General features: G+C 33.3%; 1 protein-coding gene across 6 annotated transcripts in view; it reads left to right on the top strand.

The window, feature by feature from the left end:
- Positions 1–21,948, top strand: part of CCSER1 (coiled-coil serine rich protein 1) — a 1,258,994-nt gene that overhangs the window by 929,216 nt on the left and 307,830 nt on the right. The gene's annotated exons all lie outside the window — the stretch shown is intronic.

Raw genomic sequence — 21,948 nt, 5'->3', positions numbered from 1 at the left:
TACTTTTTTAGAAGCTTATATACTTTTATTGCACCTTTTGATGTCCAAGAGTAGCTAGCAGATATTTTTGCTTAATAACCTCAAACAACTCTCTTATCATAATATTTATAGTGCTATCAAATGTAGGGAGTACATTTTAAATTCAGCTTGAAAGCCAGATTGCTAATTTTCAGTTTCTAAGAAGGCTGACCTTATTGAGGAAACCACTTTGAATTGCAAAACACATTCCTTGAGCATGCTATCCAATAGAACTTTCTATGATGATGGAAATATTCTATGTCGTGCTGTGGTAGTCAGTAGACATTGGTGATTATTGAGAATGTGAAAGGTTATCTAGTGTGATTGGGGAATTAATTTTTAAGTTTTATTTAATTTTAATCAATATAAAGACAAATAGCTACATGTGGCTAGCAGCTTATAGCAGATAGTACTACCTTTGAGTGTACCTAGGAAAAGTAGAGATATAATTTAGGCTACATTACCCTCAGAAATCACAACTATCTCTTGTTTTCTTGTGTTTGGATGGCTCCTGGTTTATGAGATTTTAGCAGATATGTTACAGATTGAATCTTGAAAATAATTTCTCTTTTATTCAGTTTATCCTATATTCAAAAAATACCGAAAAATTAAAAGAAATCCAGAGTAGGCTTCCTACTTCAAATAATATTAGTCTTATTAAGAAAATGAAACAAAGTTAGAGGAAAAAAAGAAACAAAATGCAGGAAATAGCAAAAGCATATCAAAGAGTAACCAATTGATAAGGAGTTCCTACTGTTTTCTAGGGAAATAATATTTGTTTAGAAAATCACATAAATTTTGAAAATGTGTCTGAAAAGCACATTGTGGTTAGTAAACCATCACATTAGTAAACTCATAAGCATTTTTATACAGTATTTCTGATCTCAGGAGTTGGATAAAAAATGACTTAGAAACAAATTATAATTATAGCTTGTGATGGGAGGAAAGATATGATTTTTAAAAACAACTGTGTGTTATAATAATTACAAAGAGGGAAATATCACTCTGGCACAGGTGGACTAGAAAAACATAAACAACTTTAGGTAGGACCTAGATAATTGACAAGGTGAGAAAAGAGTGTGTTTGGAAAGAAATATAATAAAAATGCATAGTGAGTATATTTATAGGGCTGTGTGGGTACAACAGTGGAAAAGTTGGACAAAGAAGAATCCAGACACTTACTGGACTAGGAGCACTGAGGTATTTAGACTTCAATGCAAAGTCAATGTAAGTCCCAGAAAGTGTTAGAATTCACCCACGTATCTAGGGTTGTCCATTTAACACTTGCAAACATGTCTAGTATCTCTACTTTGGGTTTCTTAAGGATTTTCTCTTCAACTTAATCAGACATACTCTATTTTATAAATAATAAAATTTGATTCTTTCAAAAATAAAATATTTATTGAGTATAAAAAATTAATAGTAAGCTACTTTTTTTATAACTAAAAAATGCTCTCCAAACAATGTTCATACTTGGAAGGAAGCCTGAATGTCACCACTTCAGATTTTGGTCAAAGTTGTGTTTTGTTTCTTGGGTTTTATTTTGGGGGTGGGGGATGGGTTCAAATACAATGCTTTGACTGAGGTCTTCCTGAAAATAATTCTTGTACCAAATGTGAGAGAAAAAACAAACAAAAACCTTACCTGGCTTAGAAAGCAAATTATGTAAAACATCGTGAGTTAATATTGCTTCAAATTCACTCACATCAATCTACATTTATTTACCATGATGCTTATATACATTTAATGAAATGGTGTTTTGTACAAAAGCATACAGAATTCCAAACAGAAGAGCAAAATAAAATTGTAAGCATACTCTAGGAGGCAAAGAGGTGAGGCCCGTGTTTTCATGTTCATTCTAAAATCGGTCTTTGACTAAATTAAATAGTAAAAATCAAAAGGTTTTTGCATGTTCTTTTTAAGCTTGTCCAGTAGAACTTTGTGTGGTAATTGCAATATTTTCTGTCTGCACTGTCCATCAGTAACTAATGGTCACTTGTGACTATTGAACCATTGAAATGTGACTCCTGTGACTGAATTTTTTATTTTATTTAACTTTAATTAATTTAAATTAAAATAGTCTAGGTTTGTAAGTTTATCTCTATAAACAGCCAATTCATATCACATAGGCAAAAAGTATCAATAATTAGGAAATCAGAAAAGCCAAGTGTAAGTCTTGAAATTACCAGCATTATATTCCCTATATGCATTAGTATCCTTCTCTTTAATTGTGTCCCAACTGTGCTGAAATAATTTAGGCATTAAATATAGAGAATATTTCCCTTCTAAACCACTAGCTCCTTTTCTTGTTGTAATTTTTTTAAAGTTTAATTCCTTCAAACTGAGGAGAGACTATAATGAGAAAGCAAATTTAACAATAGACTTGATGTTGACTCTCAGAACTAAGAATGTAAAATATGTGGAGCCACCTGGGTGGCTCAGTAGGTTAAGCGTGAAACTCTTGATTTTGGCTTAGATCACGATCTCACAGTTGTGAGACTGAGCCCCGTGTTGGGCTCTGTGCTGGGCATGGAGTGCTTAAGATCCTCTCTCTCCCTCTCCCTCTGCCCCTTCCCTGGTTGAGTGTGCATGCCATGCTCTGTCTCTCTCTCAAAAAAAAAAATTAAAAATATGTGTATTAGGGGTGCCTGGGTGGTTCAGTCAGTTAAGTATCTGACTCTTGGTTTCGGTTCAGGTCATGATCTCATGGTTTGTGAGTTTGAGCCCTGTGTCAGGCTCTTCACTGATCATATGGAGCCTTCTTGGGATTTTCTGTCTCCCACTCTGTGTGCCCTTTCCCTCTGCTCTCAAAAATAAATAAGCAAACATTTAAAAAAATATGTGTATTAGGTAATTTTTGGAACAGGCAGTATCAAACATCTGCAGTTTTCCATCGAATTCTATTTAGATACCACTAGATGGCTTCCCTCTTAAAAATAAGGTTTATGTCAAATCAGAATGTTCTTAAACACCTATAAAATGTCTTAATTTTATTTGTAAAAATAATAATGCTTTTAGAGGTTCATATCACAGTAAGTTAGAATTCTTGAAATAAAATGTTATCATGACAGGATTTTATCCTGATGAAAGAGATATGAACACCTCCACACATAGTTAACCCTTGAACAACACAGATTTGAAGTGTGTGGGTCCACTTATACATGGATGTTTTTCAATATGGTACATATGGTACTCTAATGTATTTTCTCTTCCTTATCATCTATTAAATAACGTTTCTCTAGCTTTATTGTAAAATGCAGTATATAATGCATATAACATACGAACTTTGTGTCAGTTGACTGTTTATGTTGTCATTAAGGCTTTCAGTCAACAGTAGGCTATTAGTAGTTAAGTTTTTGGGGTGTCAAAAGTTAAACATGAATTTTTGACTGTCCAGGGGTTTGGCACCCGTAACTACTGTGTTGTTCAAGGGTCAACTGCATATTAGTTTAAAAATTCAAGAGTATAAATTAAAACTCAGGTGTTATCATAATGGATACACATCTATGTATTTTTCTTTTACTTAGGAATAAAAAAGAAAGGTGTATTTTGTTTCTGCATGTCAAGAGGATAAATGAGATATTCATTTTTTAAAATATACTCTAAAATAAGTAACAACATTTTAACCGAATACTGGCAAGAACCCATGATAGAAGGCATAAGGTCTATACCTTCTTTCTCTCTGTTACTGACATGTATGAGTATTTGTGGCTATAACCTCATGTGAATTCGCTTTGAATCTCTTGTGTATTCAAGTGCAGGGCTTACAGTCAGAATATGGTTTAAATGCTAATCTTGATACTTTTAATCTGTGTGATATTGGGTAAATTGAGTTCCATTGTATACTCAGAGAAAAATTTGGAATGAGATTGGAAGGAGCCATTAATAAGTCATTCTTGTGGCAGAGTCTGAATACCTAACCTTCTGAGGTCAGACACTGACACTGCAAGGACAGAGCAAATGGGAGATAATAATATATAGTCTGCATAAGAGAAATGAAAATAATTTGTAAATTGACAGACAAAATATATGAGCAGAACAAAATCCCTAAAATGAATGAATAAGGAAAGTAAAGGAGTAAATGAAAAAAGACAATGGGAGTGAGATACATTAAAGAATTGGTCAAGGCAAAATATAAGGTAGGAAGTAATGGTGTGTCAGAAACAGGTGTCACAAAATGTATGGTGGGGTGGATTAGTTAACTTGAAAGGATTAACCCATATATTAATATAAACTAATATTATATATATTATGTATATTAATACATGTTAGTATTTATTAAGTTTGAATTTCTGGTGTAGTTATTTGTGTGACATAGCCATGGTAAACCTTTGGAATATGCAGAAGAGAAAAATTAAGGGTTTAAAAAATCTGAAACTAAACTAAAAAACATCCCCGCAATTTAATTTAAAGATAATGCTATTAAATACAATAGGTCAGATTTCTACATGAGTTAGTATTGGGGGGGGAATTTATCTGGGCCAGACTATTAACAGAATGCTCTTTTTTGGGATCATCAATGATAAATAATTTTGTAGTGTAGTGATTAAGTACATGGATGCACTTTGAAGTAATACTGTGCAAATATGACTAACACTGACTCTGTGACTTGAAATAATTTAATACATTTTTTTCTTCTTCTTTTCCTTGAAGAGATAGCTCTAGGTATATATGGATTGCACATTGGAGCTCACTGTTTAAATAAAATAGTGTGGTCCAACAGCTGGGAACATTACATACTCTAGATCAAGATTATCTCATTTTGAATATCACTTCAACTGTTACTGGTCATGTGACATTGAGCAAATATATCTCAGCCTCAACTATACCATCTGTAAAATGGCCATAATAATCATAACAGATATAGTTAGCACACAAATGTGAGAATTAAATGAAGCAACCCACATAAAACTTTTAGCAAAGTGTCTAGCATGCCTGAATACTCAAAAGTTACCCCCTATAATTTTATAGATTATAAATTGTATAATCACTCATTGTTTTATATTTGTAAATATGAATGCCATTTCATACTGATGAGCTGTTTTCTACAATTTATTTTTAGTTATTTATCTAAAATATATAAAACCTAAATGCTAGTTTTGTATAGTAGTTCACAATTTTTATACCATAAAAGAGTTGAAAAGAGCTACAATTAAACAACAGACAGTATTTAATAATAAATGAAGAAAACTAGCAAATAAGGCATCAACAAGTAGAAAATTGAGTAAAAAAATGACACTTCGTGATTTCTCTTAACTGAAGTCTAGTTATTAACTAAGAGAAGCACTGGAAAACCTTTATTTGTAAGTGTGTGTCTTGATTTTAATAGTATTTTGTTGTGTATATGTATGAAGACAAAATACCTGTTTTGCAATGGAAAGACATTTCATAAAATATTTAATTATAATGCAGACTCTCAAAATAGTGTCTATGAATTTATTTGCTTTTTTAAAAGATACCAAATATAAATTTTGAGAATAAATCTCAAATTGTTACTAATTCTCTAGCTCAGTTGGTTAAGTATGTATTTTTTAATAGGATCAGTGTGAATAAGACAGGCTATGTATATAAGCAAAGAGAAAAAATAACAAGAGAATAGTGTAAACTCATCACTTAATATACACACACACACACACACACACACATACACACATAATACGCACGCACACACACACACACACACACACACACACACACATACCATGCCTATCCACAACCAGATTCACTCAATGTCCAGGGAACTTCCCAGCTCCTTCTCTCATAATTAAAGAATCCCTATACAAAACAGGAAAAGGAATAGAAAACACTTTGAGAAGATTGGAAAATTGTCACAATTTGAGTAAACTTATGTTGGGGAATCCTGCTATTTGTTTTTTTTTCAAGTAAGGTATAATTTTAAATAGAATAATTATTCAGTATTCTTGAAAACTAACGAACACTTTTTTTTTAAGAAATATATTTCTAGTTTTTAAAAGCAAGTACCTGTTTCTTTGTTTAGGAAACCAGATTTGCAAGACTGTATACAAAGGAAACACACATATTATATATATGTATATATAAGTTTGTGTGTGTGTGTATACACACGTATTTATTTATACACTAAAAATTTAAATATTTCAGCTTCTTACATAAAGTATACCAATATTAAAATTTACATAAGCATAATATAAGCTGATTATTTAAACATAACAATCTGAAAATAAATCACATTTAAAGAAAAACACTTCTTTTTTAAAAAATAAATTATTTTGGAACTATATCCCCATTGTAAATCAAATATAACCCATTAAACAACAGAAAGAATACAATCATTTTTCTATTTATGTTACAAAAAGTATTTTCATTTTTCTTTTCTAATATATTTATTAACTAACAGCATGACTAACAGCATTTTTATTAACTATAAAAAACCTTTTCATTGTTATATTTTTTATTGTAAATTGAATAAAGATGGAATGTGTCCCCTTCACCTCACAGTCAAAAACTAGCAACAAGAAAAAAATATATACAAATACGTGTAAAACAAAGACTATCTATATCAATGAACCAAAACAAATGAGGAATAGGTGAGAAATGTCTGGAGGTTCAAACAGGGTCTGTGAAGATACCTTTAAGCTAGCCCTAGGAGGGTGATTTCAGCTAAAACTAGCAAAGCATAGTTCTTTAAGGTTTGTTACAAGTCTTAAGCAGGAAAGATAACAATCCTTTATCTGGAACATCAGGAAGCTGACTGAACAGGCTAGCTTTGGGAATTTTCTGTAACTGATTTGACAACAAGAAGCCTAGCAGAATAGACTAGTGATAAATCACATTGAATCACCCTTGGTGTGGCAAACACACAACCTCTGCACTGTAAGCAACATGCAACTGCCAATCTCTGATGGCAGAGGAAAAGTAAAGGCTGAAAGAATTCATTCACACACAAAGCCCTGTATTACCTGAAACTTCAGAATGAATTAGGAAGGATTATTGCCAGTTGGCAATGCAACAATGGCCTTAGAACCTCTTTCAAAGAAACAAAACAAAATCCTGCAAAAGAGAACTGAAGGAATGAAATATGAATACATTATTTTTAGATCTAATGTAATGAATACATTATTTTAGATCTATTTTTAGATCTAGATTATTTTTAGATCTAGATTATTTTTTGATCTAGTCCCAGAACTAAAATAAAATAATAATTATAATAATAATAATATAGAGAACTCTTTTGAGCATCTGGGGAAAATTCTCTAGTCGTTTGAGGGGACAAAAATTATGTTATGCTCAAACTTCTTCCTAATGGCATTTAGTTTTAGAATTTTGAAGATTAATTATAATTTTCTGAAAGTTTGATCTGATTATTTTACACACAGCCAAACATTTATTCAGGCACTGAAGCAACAAAAAAAAGTTAGTGAACATTCAAAAATGCAAAGAGACATTTCCCATGAGCTGATAAGAAAGTCCTATGTAATAAATTTCAGCCAACTGAGTGATGGAGAGAGAAATTACACCAAAAAAAAAATGGGACAATGATTGAATCCTTTAAGTGTAGAGCAAGAATTACAATGAGTATGTGATTTCAGAATACTCATAAATATACGGAGCCTTTAGTGAAAAAATGATACAGCTTACAAGGTTTTGGAGAGGAGACGATAAAATAAGTGGGAGATAGCTCATTTTTTTATAGTCAAAATAAACAAATTGTTAGTTACAAGGTAAGCACTGAAAAAATGATATGTCCAATTAAAGCCAAATGGATAATGGATATAGAACAAAGTAGAATAATTGGAAACATACTGACACTGATTGAAAATATCCTAATTGCTCATTCTATTGATTAAAAAATTTCTTCTTAAGAAAACATTGTAAAACAATGGAATATATATTATTTTTAATTTCATATATATATATATATACATGTATATATGCAAGAGGGGGTAGAGAGACAGGAAAGAAAATATATCTTAGAATATATCTTAGAATATCTTTAAAAATATCTCAGAAAAATATCTTAGAAAATATAAGATATAGAGAGGCTAGATGGTGCAGTAGTAGAAGGACTCTAGGCTTGCCTTGCCACTTGAACACAGCTAGATAAAAATAAAATCATTCTGAATACTCAAGAAATCTATCTGAGGACTGACAGAGAAAAATGCACAACGCTGTGGAAAGTGCTGCTTTTCTAGGGCAAGTGTGCCTGAGAACCAGAGCAGTGGGCCCCTCCCCCAGATCAACACAACACTCCCGCCCCTGCATGCACCATGTATACTGACCATAGAGTGCGGCAGAGTTTCAGCTCTAGGGGAAATAGCATTAAGTCTCTTTTAATAAGCAGACTAAAGCAATTTGGTTAAAGCTCACCTCACTCAGGCAAGTTCCAAACACTTCCCACTGCAGGCAAGGAGAAACTCTGTAGAGGACTGACCTGAGAGAAAGAGCAGCCAACACAGAACAGCAGAGTGCATATAGCACACACCAGAAACACTTCCTGAAGTGTCAGACCCTCTACAGTATGTGACCTCTTCTTTATAAAGCCATTGCTCATAGGAGCAGGAAACCTAACAGGCTTTCCTAACACACAGAAGAAGACAGAGACCTAGACCAGATGACAAGCTGGAGGAATTCCTCCCAAAAGAAAGAGCAAGAAAAGGTAATGGACAGGCATCTAGTCAAAACAGATATAAATAATATGCTTAGTCCATAATTTAAAGCAAGAATCATAAGGATACTAGCTGGGCTTGAGAAAAGCATAGAAGACACCAGGGAGTCCCTTACCTTAGAGATAAAAGACCTAAAAAAGTAGTCAGGCCAAAATAAAAAATGCTGTAACCAAGTTGTGAAACTAACTAGAGGTTAGTTTCTAACCACAAGAATGGAAGAAACAGAGGAACAAATAAATGATATAGAAGATAAAATTATTGAAGATAATGAAGCTGAAAATAAAAGGGAATGAAAAATATTGGATAACGATTAAGACTTTGAGAATTTAGCAACTTCATAAAGTGTAATAACATTTGTAGCATTAGAGTTCCAGGAGAAAAAGGGAGGAGAAAAGGGACAGAAGGTTTATTTGAAGAAATTATAACTGAAAATTTCCCTAATCTGGAGAAAGAAACAGAATCCAAATCCAGGAGCCACAGAGAACTCCCATCAAAATCAACAAAAGCAAGCTAACACTAAGACATATTTGTAGTTAAATTTGCAAAATACAGAGATAAAAAAAAAATCCTAAAAGCAGAAACAGAAAAGAAATACCTAACTTAAAAGGGAAGACAAATAAGGTTAGCAGCATATCTATCCACAGAAACTTGGCAGACCAGAAGGGAGTGTTATAATATATTCAATGTGCTGAATGGGAAAAATATGCAGCCAAGAATATTCTATTCAACAAGGCTGTCATTCGGAATAGAGAGATGAAGAGTTTCCCAGACAAACAAAAACTTAAGGAGCCATGCAAACCATTATATCAGCCTTGCAAAAAATATTAAAAGAGACTCTTTGAATGGGGGAAAAAACCCAAAAGTGACAAAGACTAGAAAGGAACAGAGGAAGTCTCCAGAAATAGTGACTTTACAGGTAATACAATGGCACTAAATTTATATCTATCAATAATCACCCTGAATGTAAATGGATTAAATTCTCCAATCAAAAGAAATAGGGTGTCATAATGGATTTAAAAAACAAGACCCATCCATATGCTGCTTACAAGAGACTCATTTAGATCTAAAGATAACTGCAGAATGAAAATGAAAGGATGGAGAACCATTTATCATGCTAATGGATGTTGAAAGAGAGCTAGGGTAGCCATACTTATATTAAACAAACTAGATTTTAAACCAAAGACTATAACAAGAGATGAAGAAGTGTATATATCATAATAAAGGGGTTTGCCCACCAGGAAGATCTAACAATCGTAATTATTTATTCCTCCAACTTGGACGCATCCAAATATATAAAACAATTAATCACAAACATAAAGGAACTCATTGATAATAATACAATAATAGTAGGGACTTGAACATCCATGCACGGTGATGGACAGATCATCTAAGTAGAAAATCCACAAGGAAACAATGGCTTTGATTGGCGCACTGGACCAGATGGACTTAAGAGGTACATTCAGAATGTTTCATCCTAAAGCAGCAGAATACTCATTCTTTTCAAGTGCCAATGGGACATTCTCCAGAAGAGATCACATACTGGGTCACAAATCATGCCTCATCAAGTACAAAAAGATCAAGATAATAACATACATATTTTCAGACCACAGAACTATGAAACTGTAAGTCAACCACAAGAAAAAAATTTTGGAAATACCATAGATACACAGAGGTTAAAGAACATCCTACTGAAGAATCTATAGGTCAACCAGAAAATTAAAGAAAAAATAAAAGAATACATGGAAACAAATGATAATTAAAACAGGATATTTCAAAACCTTCAAATGCAGCAAAGGCAATCATATGAGAGAAGTATATAGCAATACAGGGCCTACCTGAAGAAGCAAAAACAATCTCAAATATGCAACCTAACTTTACAACTAAAGGCGCTAGAAAAAGAACAACATATGAAGCCTAAATCCAGCAGAAGAAGAGAAATAATGAAGATTAGAACAGGAACAAATGATATAGAAAACAACAATTAAAAAACAACAGTAGGACAGATCAATGAAACCAGAAGCTGTTTCTTTGAAAGAATTAATAAAATGGATAATCCTGTAGCCAGACTTATCAAAAAGTGAGAAAACCCAAATGAATAAAATCACAAATGAGTGAGGAGAGATCCCCACCAACACCCCAGTAATACAATTGTAAGAGAATATTATGAAAAATTTTATGCCAACAAATTGGGCAATTTCAAAGAAATGGATGAATTCCTAGAAACATACAAACTACCAAAACTGAAACAGGAAGAAACAGAAAACTTGAACAGACTGATAACCAGCAAAGAAATTGAATTAGAAATGAAAAATCTCCCAACAAACAAAAGGCTAGGGCCAGATGGCTTCCCGGGGGATTCTAGCAAACATTAAGGGAGAGTTAGTACCTATTCTTTAACTATTAAAAAAAAATAGAAATGGAAGGAAAACTTCCAAATTCAGTCTATGAGTCTAGCATTACTTAGATTCCAAAACCAAAGATCTCACTAAAAAAAAAGAATTACAGGCCAATAAATCTGATGAACATGGATGCAAAAATTCTCAAGAAAATACTAGCAAATTGAATCCAACAGTACATTAAAAAATCATTCATCATGATCAAGTGGGATTTATTCCTTGGCTGCAGGGTGGTTCAATATTCTCAAATCAATCAACATGATACACCACATTAATAAAAGAAAGGATAAGACCCATATGATCCTCTCAATAGATGCAGAAAAAGCATTTGACAAAATACTTTATAAAAATCCTAAACAAAGTAGGGATAGAGTGAACATATATCAACATTATACAGACCATATACAAAAGACCCCCAGCTAATATAATCCTTAATGGGAAAAAACAGAGAGCTTTTCCTCTATGGTCAGGAACAAGACAGGGAAGCCAGCAAGGAAGAAGTCAAACTTTCATTATTTGCACATGACATGACACTGTATGTAGAAAACCTGAAAGACTCCACCAAAATATTGTTAGATCTAATACATTTATTCAGTAAAGTCACAGGACACAAAATCAATATACAGAAATCTGTTGCACTTCTATACCCCAATAATGGAGTTGCAGAAAGAGAAATGAAGGAATTGATGCCATTTATAATTGCACTAAAAACCATAAAAAAACCTAGGAATAAACCTAACCAAATAGGTGAAAGGCCTGTATTCCGAAAATTATAAAACACTGATGAAAGAAACCGAAGATGATACAAAGAAGGAAAGACATTCCACGATCAGGGATTAGAAGAACAAATATTGTTAAAATGTCTATATTACCCTAAGCAATCCACAGATTAAATGCAATCCTTATCAAAATAACACCAGCATTCTCCACAGAGCTAGAACAAACAATCCTAAAATTTGTATGGAACCACAAAAGACCCCGGACAGTCAAAGCAATCTTGAAAAAACAAAGCAAAGCTGGGGGCATCGCAATTCCAGACTTCAAGTTGTGTAGCAAAACTGTAGTGATCAAGACAGTACGGTACTGGCACAAAAACAGACATATATAACAATGCAACATAATAGAAAACCCAGAAATGAACCCACAACTATATGGTCAAATAATCTCCAACAAAGCAGGAAAGAATATCCAGTGGAAAAAGATAATCTCTTAAACAAATGGTGTCAGGAAAACTGGACACAACATGTAAAAGAAAGAAACTGGAATATTTTCTTACACCATACACAAAAATAAATTCAAAATGGATGAAAGATCTAAATGTGAGACAGGAAATCGTCAAAATCCTAGAGAGAACACAGGCAGCAACCTCTTGACCTTGGCTATAGCAACTTGTTATTAGACACATTGCCAGATGCAAGGGAAATAAAAGCAAAAATGAACTAATAGGACCTCATCAATATAAAAAGCTCTGCATAGCAAAGCAAACAATCAACAAAACTGAGGCAATCTTTGGAATGGGAGAATATATTTGCAAATGACATATCTGATAAAGGATTCATATCCAAAATCTATAAAGAACTTATCAAAATCAACACCTCAAAAAACAAATAATCCAGTTAGGAAATGGGCAGAAGGCATGAACAGACATTTTTTCAAAGAAGACATATAGATGGCTAACAGACACATGAAAAGAAAAGTCAACATCACTGATCATCAGGACCAAATCAAAACTACAATGAAATATCACCTCACACCTGTCAGAATGGCTAAAATCAATAACACAGGAAACAAAGGTGTTAGTGAGGATGTGGAGACAGGGGAACCCTCTTACACTCTTGGTGAGAATGCAAATTGGTGCAGTCACAGTGGAAAATAGTATGGAGGTTCCTCAAAAATTTAAAAATAGAACTACCCTACGATGAAGCAATTGCACTGCTAGGTATTTACACAAATGATACAAAAATACTTATTTGAAGGGATACATGTACCCCATTGTTTATAGCAGCATTATCAATAATAACCAAATTATGGAAAGCACCCAAATGTCCATCAGCTAATGAATGGATAAGAAGATGTGATACACACACTCTGGAATATTACTAAGCCATAAAAAGAATGAAATCTTGCTGTTTGCAACATCGTGGATAAAACTAGAGTGTGTTACAATAAGCAAAATAAGTCAGAGAAGGATTAATACCATATGATTTCCTTCATATGTGGAATTTAAGAGAGAAAATAGATGAACATAGGAGGAAAAAAGGAACGAGCAAACCATAAAACGGACTTTTAACCATAGAGAGCAAACTGAGGGTTGCTGGAGAAGTCAGTTGGGGGCTGGGTTAAATGGGTAATGGGTATTAAGGAGGTCACTTGTGATGAGTACTGGGTGTTGTATGTAAGTGATGAATAGTCACTAAATTCCAGTCCTTCAACTAATATTATACCCCGTGTTAACTAACTGGAATTGAAATAAAACTTGAATTAGAACAAAGTATATTTATTATTTCCATTAAAAAAAAGAAGAAAAGAAAATATAGGATAAATATAAACTGTTCACTTGTGTGACCTGGTGAGGGGTGGAAAAGGTGTTGTAGATGAAATTTATTGTGGAAAGAGAATAAATGCAATCTAAAAGGAAAAAAAAAGATTAAATTGTAAAGACTACCCCCAAGGATATTTTGTATGATATAATCCAATATATGAAATGATGTAAAGTTATATATGTATATCTTCATGTAATTATTCAAATCATAATAATATCTGAGGAGCCAAAGTCATGACAAGTAAATTCGAACAAATAAAAAGTTAGGGCTTCTTATAACAATATCACATACTCTTAAATTTAGAGCAAATACTTTTGGGACTTTAAAAATGGATCTTAAGCATGTCAAAAGTTAGGCAACCTTGCTTATAATTAAAAATAAATGACAGTTAAATTGAGGTGCCTGGGTGGCTCAGTCAGTTGAGTATCTAACTTTTTTTTTAATGTTTGTTTACTTTTGGGGGGGGGGGTGGGTGGAGAGAACGAGTGGGGGAAGGGCGGAGAGAGAGACACAGAATCTGAAGCAGGCTCCATGCTCCCAGCGGTCAGCATTCAGCCCGAAGCAGGGCTCGAACTTAGAAACGGTGAAACCATGACCTGAGCCAAAGTCAGACACTTAACTAAGTCACCCAGGCACCCCAAGCATCTAGCTCTTAGCTCAGGTCATGATCCCAGGGTCGTGGGATTAAGCCCCACATTGGATTTGGCACTGAGCATGGAACCTGCTTAAGATTCTGTCTCTCCCCATTTCCTCCTCTCCCCTGCTTGCGTGCTCTCTCTCTCTCTCTCTCAAAAAAAAAAAAAAAAGAAAAAAAAAAAAAGCACCGTACTTCAACTCAGCAATTGTACTTCTAGGAATTTATATACCTGTGAAATAATGTATATATAATAATGTTTAGTGTGGTGTTTGTCTGCAATAGGAAAAGTTTGGAAACAATCTTAGTGTCCATTGACAGGGGAATGTTTGAATAAATTATGTTAACATCCATATAGTAGAATGCCCTGCATTCTTAGAACAAATCAGATGGATCTTATCACTGATATGGAACTATCCCTGAGATATGCTAAATGCAAATGGTGCAGAGACGTGTGAAATGTGGTATCATTTGGCAGAAAGCAAATACTAATAATACAAATGTGCTTGTAATAACCAGTTGCTCTGCGGCCTGTATAGGTAGGAAACAGGAGTAGAAAGGAAACCTAGTTTTCATGGTATATATTTTTATAACTACTGAATTTGATATAAAGGATATATACTAACTTACCCAGAGCCTAAATTAGATGATGGATGCATATGAATAAAAATTACAAGAAGGGTACTCAAGAAAGTATTCAGTGGCAAGCTCTGGGGAGTAGAACTCTTTGCTGCTTAGGGGTTGAGGGGATTAAAAAGAGACATTTATTGGTTATGGTATATGCTGTTGTGTTTGAATTTTCAAAATATGAGTCATGTCTTTTACAAAAGAAAGAAGGAAGGGAGGAAGGAAGGGAGGAAGGCAGGCAGTGAATTATTCTACTCCAAAACAATAAGAAAGTCCCCTTCTCCAGGAGACCAAACTTTTGAATGTGACTGATTTGTGCTACTAGTTGATCAAGCTCTCTCAGGCGGTCTTTGTTAAAGAAAACAGCACTATTTTATCTTATTAACTATGTGTCTTAAAGATAACACCTTTGAAAGGTGAAATGTAAGACATAATGAACTAATAATTTTCAGAAAGTCCCCACACTAAAGGAGATCTTGTTGGAATTTAAAAAGAGTTGCTGAGCAAGGATTTTATTCATGTTATTCAATACAATGCATTCTTCAAGTCTCTCAAGCACAAAACCTAATGCCTAATTTAAACAACATTTGTGTAAAATGCTGATTAGCTCATTATTAGAATACACCATAAAATGCTATTAAGGTTTCTCTTGCTAACTTTCCCTTTACTAATGTGAAACATTGGACAATATTGTCTAATAGAAAGGTTGATAATTTGAACCTCAGCTTTTCACAAGTACTGGAATCAAAGTCCAGCTTATAAACTAAAGAAACTGCAAACATATCTTCTGGTCTCAACAGATGGTCTATTTAACCTATAAATTCACTTTAGTGACCAGCATTGCATCATTTAATGTACATTTTAAGATTTTTTTGTTTGTTATAACTTCTATTAAATGCAGCAATTGACCTCTATAAATAAATTTAAAAACGACATTTTCAAAAACAACATATAACTTAGTGAAATACATCCTATAATTACCTACATTTTGAGCTTATCATTTTCTTCTGTCAGGCATTCATTGAACCGACTAGAAGCTCAAATATATTATGTTTTCTCATTTTATATTCTTAAAAACTATTTCCTAACAGCAGACAAAAAGTATAAACATTGGAGGCATTATGTAAGAAGGCAATAAGAGAATGGAAATTCAAAAGGAAATGGAAAATACCTTTAATTTTCAATTACATAAAATCCACCTATCTGAAATACTTTGAGGGTTTCAGCTTACTATTAGTTCTCTGGTCAGGTCTCTTTGTTCACTCCAAATTCATCCTTCTTCCATTAGCTTTGATAAACAAGAATTGTAAACCTTTAAAATTCAATCTCACCATTCAACATTTACTCTGATTCTAATTTAATTCTTTGAAGATACTCATCAATTTGCTTTTTTTTTTTTCTTATTCTGCCATTGCTCTAATAGATGTTTCAATTAAAAACAAATTCTAGGGTCTGAGCAGATAGCTCGTTTAGAGGCTCATTTGCCACTTACCAGTCCAGTTGGAATTTTGAGTTTATGTGAAATAAATTAAAATATTTATTTTAGTGATATTATATTTTGAGTACATCTAATCATCTCTCTTCTGCCATTCCATCCTTCAAACATGTGAAAACTTTAAACATTTTTACCTTGTATTTTTCCTTTTAAAATCTGGGTATTCTCAGTTCCTCCAATACCCAGTTGGCATGGTTTCTAGATTTTTTATCATGTATCTTAGAAATTATCATGTAATAATCAGTGTTCCAGGGAAATTATGACAAATGAAATTCAACAATTATTTGTGGTATGATTAGTTCACAATTTTGTGGAGTGAGGGGTAAAATCCTTTGAGAGGTAAAATAGACTAGTGACTAAGAGCACAAACTCTGAAGTCAGACTAACAGGTTTTAAATTCTGGTTCCATCATTTTCTGTTTTCTTTTCTTTTTTTTTTAAATTGTTTTTAAATGTTTATTTATTTTTGAGAGAGGCAGTGACCGAGAGGAAGAGTGCAAGCAAGGGAGGGGCAGAGAGAGAGGGAAACACGGAATTGAAACCAGGCTCCAGGCTCCGAGTTAGCACAGAGCCTGACGCGGGGCTCAACGTGGGGCTTGAATCTATGGACCATGAGATCTGGCCTGAACCAAAGTCGGATGCTTAACAAACTGAGCCACCCAGGCACCCCTCTAACTGTTTTCGTAATCGACAAAATGGAAAACAAACAAACAAAAACAATGCGTTTCTCATAGAGTGATGTAAAACTCAAATGAGTTGACATGAATCAAGTATTTAGAACAGTATCTGGTACATAACCAGCACTATATAAGCCCTTGTTTTTATCTTTTGTCTTATATTTTGTCCCTAGAATCAAGCTAAAATAATCATAGTTGTTTACCCCCTATTGGAAGGGAGATATACACTCAAATTCATATTGACTTAGGATATAATAAAGAAGCTAAAATTCTTAGCACTTTTTTTCTTTTACACGAATCACTGGTAAGCCAGGACTCCTTTTCTTCAAATATATACAAGAGTTCTCAACAATAAACTGAGATTTTGTGTAATTCTTGATGTACTTAGAATGAATAGAACTTTGGATCTTCGCTCACTTGGAGTCTTTGTGGTATTTTTGTTCCAGCCTAGGTTTGATAACTACACAACCTTGAAATTGAGGAAAAATATAGCACAGACTAAGTTTTATTTGATTTGATCTTATTTGTCTACCACTGTTCTAGTGTTGTGATAGATTGGATTTAAATTGGGACAAAAATCAATGTATCTATTTATAGTTTAAAATGAAGGTTCATGTCCTGTACTTCTCCAAAGTAGGGCAGCCTCGTTTTTTCTTAAAAGGAGACAGGCCTGGTGTAGAAACCGTATTGAGGTTATTTGGGAGTAATCAGGTCAAATAATATGAGGCATTCTTTTGAACTCTGCATAAATGTTGGTTCATTTGTGATTTGGTAATGTTTAACTATAGGAAAGGAATTACAACTATATATTTTCTAAGTATAGGATGATCAGAAATATTGGAAGAGAGATTGTTTCGGTTGTTCTAGATCAAAATAAAATTGCATTTTATAATGGATGGATCATAATTACTATTTATTGGAAAATGAACAGTTGCCATGGCAATAATGGCCTTCTGTAAGTGTATTAGACACATTTTAAATGCATATTAAACCAAGGATCAAAACTTTTAAAGAGGGCTGCATGTTTTCTTTAAATGATATGTACAGGTGAGGAGAATTGATGTAGTTACTCCCAAAGTAACACAGAATCTCTCACAAATATCCCAAATGTAGAATTAGCAAATTTTATCTAATTTCCAGTTTGCCTAAGTGGTTTCTGTTACCAATCATATCCTCATCCTCTATACAAAAATGACTCTTACCTAGTAACTTTGTGGGTAAAGGTTAGCCTGTCTCTCCCTGTAATTTCTCTTTCTTTCTCTCTTTTATCATTATCACTTTTTTACTGTTATCTTTTCTTCTTCTTCTGTTTTATCATTCCTTGTTTAATCAATTCTATCTCAGGAAATTTACTTCATATGTGAAGATGAAATCTTCTCAAGAGGCATGCATTTTCTTTGTCAGAATCATGAAGTAGACTATGGCACAAGCATATGGGTTGTTTTCAGTGAGGAAGCTAAAGTGATATAATTATCTAAAATGGAAATGTCAGTCTCTGGCATTCAGTACTAGACTTCTAGAATTATTTTAAACATTATGGTGTGCATAAAAATCACTCCAAGAACAGGTTACAGTGCAAACTCCCTAAGTGACGTTGGTTCTAGCAATTCGAAAGGATCTGGCAATCTGTATTTTAAACAAGATCTCTAGTTTACTGTTATACAGGTAGCTTTGAACCTAAGGAAAGGTAGTCTAAAAAAAAACAAGCGTTTGATCTAGCTCTAGCTTAAAGAGCTGGCTGTCACATAGAATAACAATGAGGGAAATGCAGTGACTGACTATACTAGAGTAGGGCTTTTAGGCATGAGGGCAATGTCTCTCTGATTCTTTAAACTCTTGGATCTTTATTGATTAGGATTATTCCGGAGCTGAATCAGAAAGTTGGAACACTGAGGTCATTGTGGTTCTAGAAATTGCTCTACGTATTTCACAGACTCTCAGTCTTTTTGTACACAGAAAGTGCTGAGCAAGCTACTTCTGATCTAAGGAGGTTGGGGTGATGCAAATTTTCATACTTATTATTATTATATAAGTATTTCACCCTTAGTAGGATTGTTACACAATAGAAAAATGAAGCATCTGAAGAGGATACCCCAACTGATGAGTTTACTGAAATCCCAATCTTGGTGCATTCCCTGGTGGAGTCTGGACATCTCTTCTACCTTATGCATGATATAGCTGTCCCCAAATAGCTGGGCAATATAAAACATACAAGAATGTGCCTTTTAGGAGGCTGACATGAATCACCATTGATGGTGAATGAAGAGTTCACCTAAAATATTTGTAATTCAGCTTGTGATAAATTTCTTGAAAGAAAAAGTGCTTTCAAAGGTTAATTGTTGAGGCATATAAATTGTCTGAAGATGTTTTCATGTGAGAATGAGAAATAGGAAATGTCTTGTAAGCTGAAGATAAGAAGCCCTCAGTCAAGAAGGAAATGAGGTTGTATTTATCTGGGGTTAAAAGCAAGACAATTATTAGCATATCATAACAAAATAGAGACCTAAAATAAAGTGTCTAAAAATGAAATAAAATAAAATCCAGTATCCCAAAAGTTGTGTAGTCAGTGTAAAGCCAGCATTTATAATACAGAAGGAAACCTGGTAACCAATAGTTTGTCTAACAAGCTGTTTGTACTTCTTACCAACTTTAAGGACTAGTGACCAGGTGTGCACACTTTTGACCCTACACATATGTAAAAGGAAAAACTTATAGATTTTGCACCGTAAAAGAACAGTTCTGATAATTATGCTTTTATTCTTAGCAGGGCAAGGGTAAGAGACAATATGAGAAGTTCTAAAATATTTGGAGATGGTAAGTTGATCTTGAGTATATTGAGATATATGTCAAGTTAAAAGAGGGGCGTTTATTCAAAAATTAAAATTACAGGGGTAAAGCAAAGCCTCACTTGGAAAATTGCCTTAATGGAGTCTCATTGTCTTAGTACAAATCTTCCAATTTGTAAAGATTTTCAACTGTGTAATACTGTTCTCTATATAAAAGTCTAAACTTAGTCTATAACTGAGTCACAATAAGCAGAAGTAATTTGATAAAATTGGGTGAACTTAAAGGCTAGTATGTCCTACTCCGAAAACCTCATGACTCTATCCACGTTCACTGCAGGGATATCAATGGAAAATAAACTAGAATCATCTGTCAACCACCTGGGAACCCTCCTCTGTCAACAGTATTTTTCTAGTTTCTAGTCAGCCAGTTATTGACGTCCTTTTTTTTTTTTCTTTTTGGAATATGGACACAATTATTTTTTTCTTTTATCTGGGTAAGGTTTTGACGAGATTAATAATATGAATCATTCTTTATGCCATTGTTTAAGAGGCAACCCGTTCTCCAAGAGTCATGCTTCTCACATTTCACATTGGATTCATGAGGGAATTTGTTTCAGATTTGGTTGTTCTAGTGAGGGGACCAAAGACAACATTCTAAGAAATGCTGCCCTAAGGAATTCTGCAGATAATTAATCTTATCCACAATATGTGACATTACAACTTGAAGTCTGAGATTTGTCAACATACCACTGAAGGCTGTCTTGCTAGTGAAATTAAAAGAGAAAAAAAATGATATTTACTCATGGATAAGAATAGCTTAAATGAAGCCAGAACTTCAAAGTTTAAACAAGTTACCTGATTACTTTTGTCTCAACAAGTAAAAAATCCAAGTCAATCAAATACTTTCTCTCCTGCTATGAACATAGTGCATATTTAGTCTTTAGTGTGGAACTGTGTTAATATTAAATCGGCTTTACAATTAGGGGACTAATCTTATAAACCATTGAATTAAAAGCATTTCTTTTATAGGGAGGGAACTAGGTGATATGCCCATAGTGTCACAATTATCAGATCTGGGTTTGAGTCCAAATCTCCTGATATTTAATTTTGTCATGTTTCAAATGTGGCACATTAAGGAGCCAGAGGGGAAAATATAGAAAATGCCAAACTATTGTCAAAGCTAAATATAGTTTTAAACTGATACAACATCACACCCTTTACATTGACCCATTTTCTAAGAAAATTTCAGCATGGGCAATACTAAAAGTATTTTTATGTCCAATTTTTAATAACCTTGTCCCCAGAAACAGTTATATTTCACTTAAGACAGAATTTTACAAACAGGAATAAATGATAAAATGAGCTAGGGGAACTAAAATTGTTTTATATTAGGTTGAGTTATTTGAGTTTTATAGAAATAATCATATTTACTGCAGTCCTATATTAAAACATTGCAGAAATTAACCCAAGATAATTTATCTACATGTTGCTTATCTATGATATTTAATAAGTCAATTAAAGTATTTACTTAGGGTTTACAAAGTATTATACTGTATGCTTTGGGAATAGGTGTTTTGAGCCCAAGGAAATAGGACAGTGTATTTCAAATTGTATTCCTACCAAACAAATGATGACTCCTCAGCACCTATTTGTTTAATGAATACATATATAAAGTAGTAGGATGCACTCAATAGTTTTTAAGTTTATTCTGTAAATGATAAAGAGATGCATATGTAGAGAAAACATATACAAATATTTAAACTTAAAAGTCAATATATGATACTTATTACTTGAGAAAAATAGATAATAGTTGATATAGAAGTTCAAAGAGTAATACAAGGCTTCCAACTTGTCAGAAAATAGGAAACTTTTGGGAAAACAGTACATATAAGCTAAATGAAAATACAGATTTTATTTAAATAGAGGATTGAGCAGTACAGATAATCAGTTGTACCTTTGTACCAATGTCACTAGCATAAGCAAGACCAGACACACTGGGACCAGTTTTGTAGGATTTTGTATTCTGGGTTAAGGATTTTTAACTATCGAGTCATATAAAGTTATAATTGAATCTATTTTAAATTCAAAGTTTTTACTTTCTTTGTAGGTTGCAAGTCCATCATATTTA

The sequence above is a fragment of the Acinonyx jubatus genome, chromosome B1 (assembly GCF_027475565.1).
Source record: "Acinonyx jubatus isolate Ajub_Pintada_27869175 chromosome B1, VMU_Ajub_asm_v1.0, whole genome shotgun sequence".
In the NCBI taxonomy this organism is placed as follows: Eukaryota; Metazoa; Chordata; class Mammalia; order Carnivora; family Felidae; genus Acinonyx; species Acinonyx jubatus.
The sequence above is the reverse complement of the archived record's forward strand: the minus strand, read 5'-3'. Positions and strand labels throughout refer to the sequence as shown.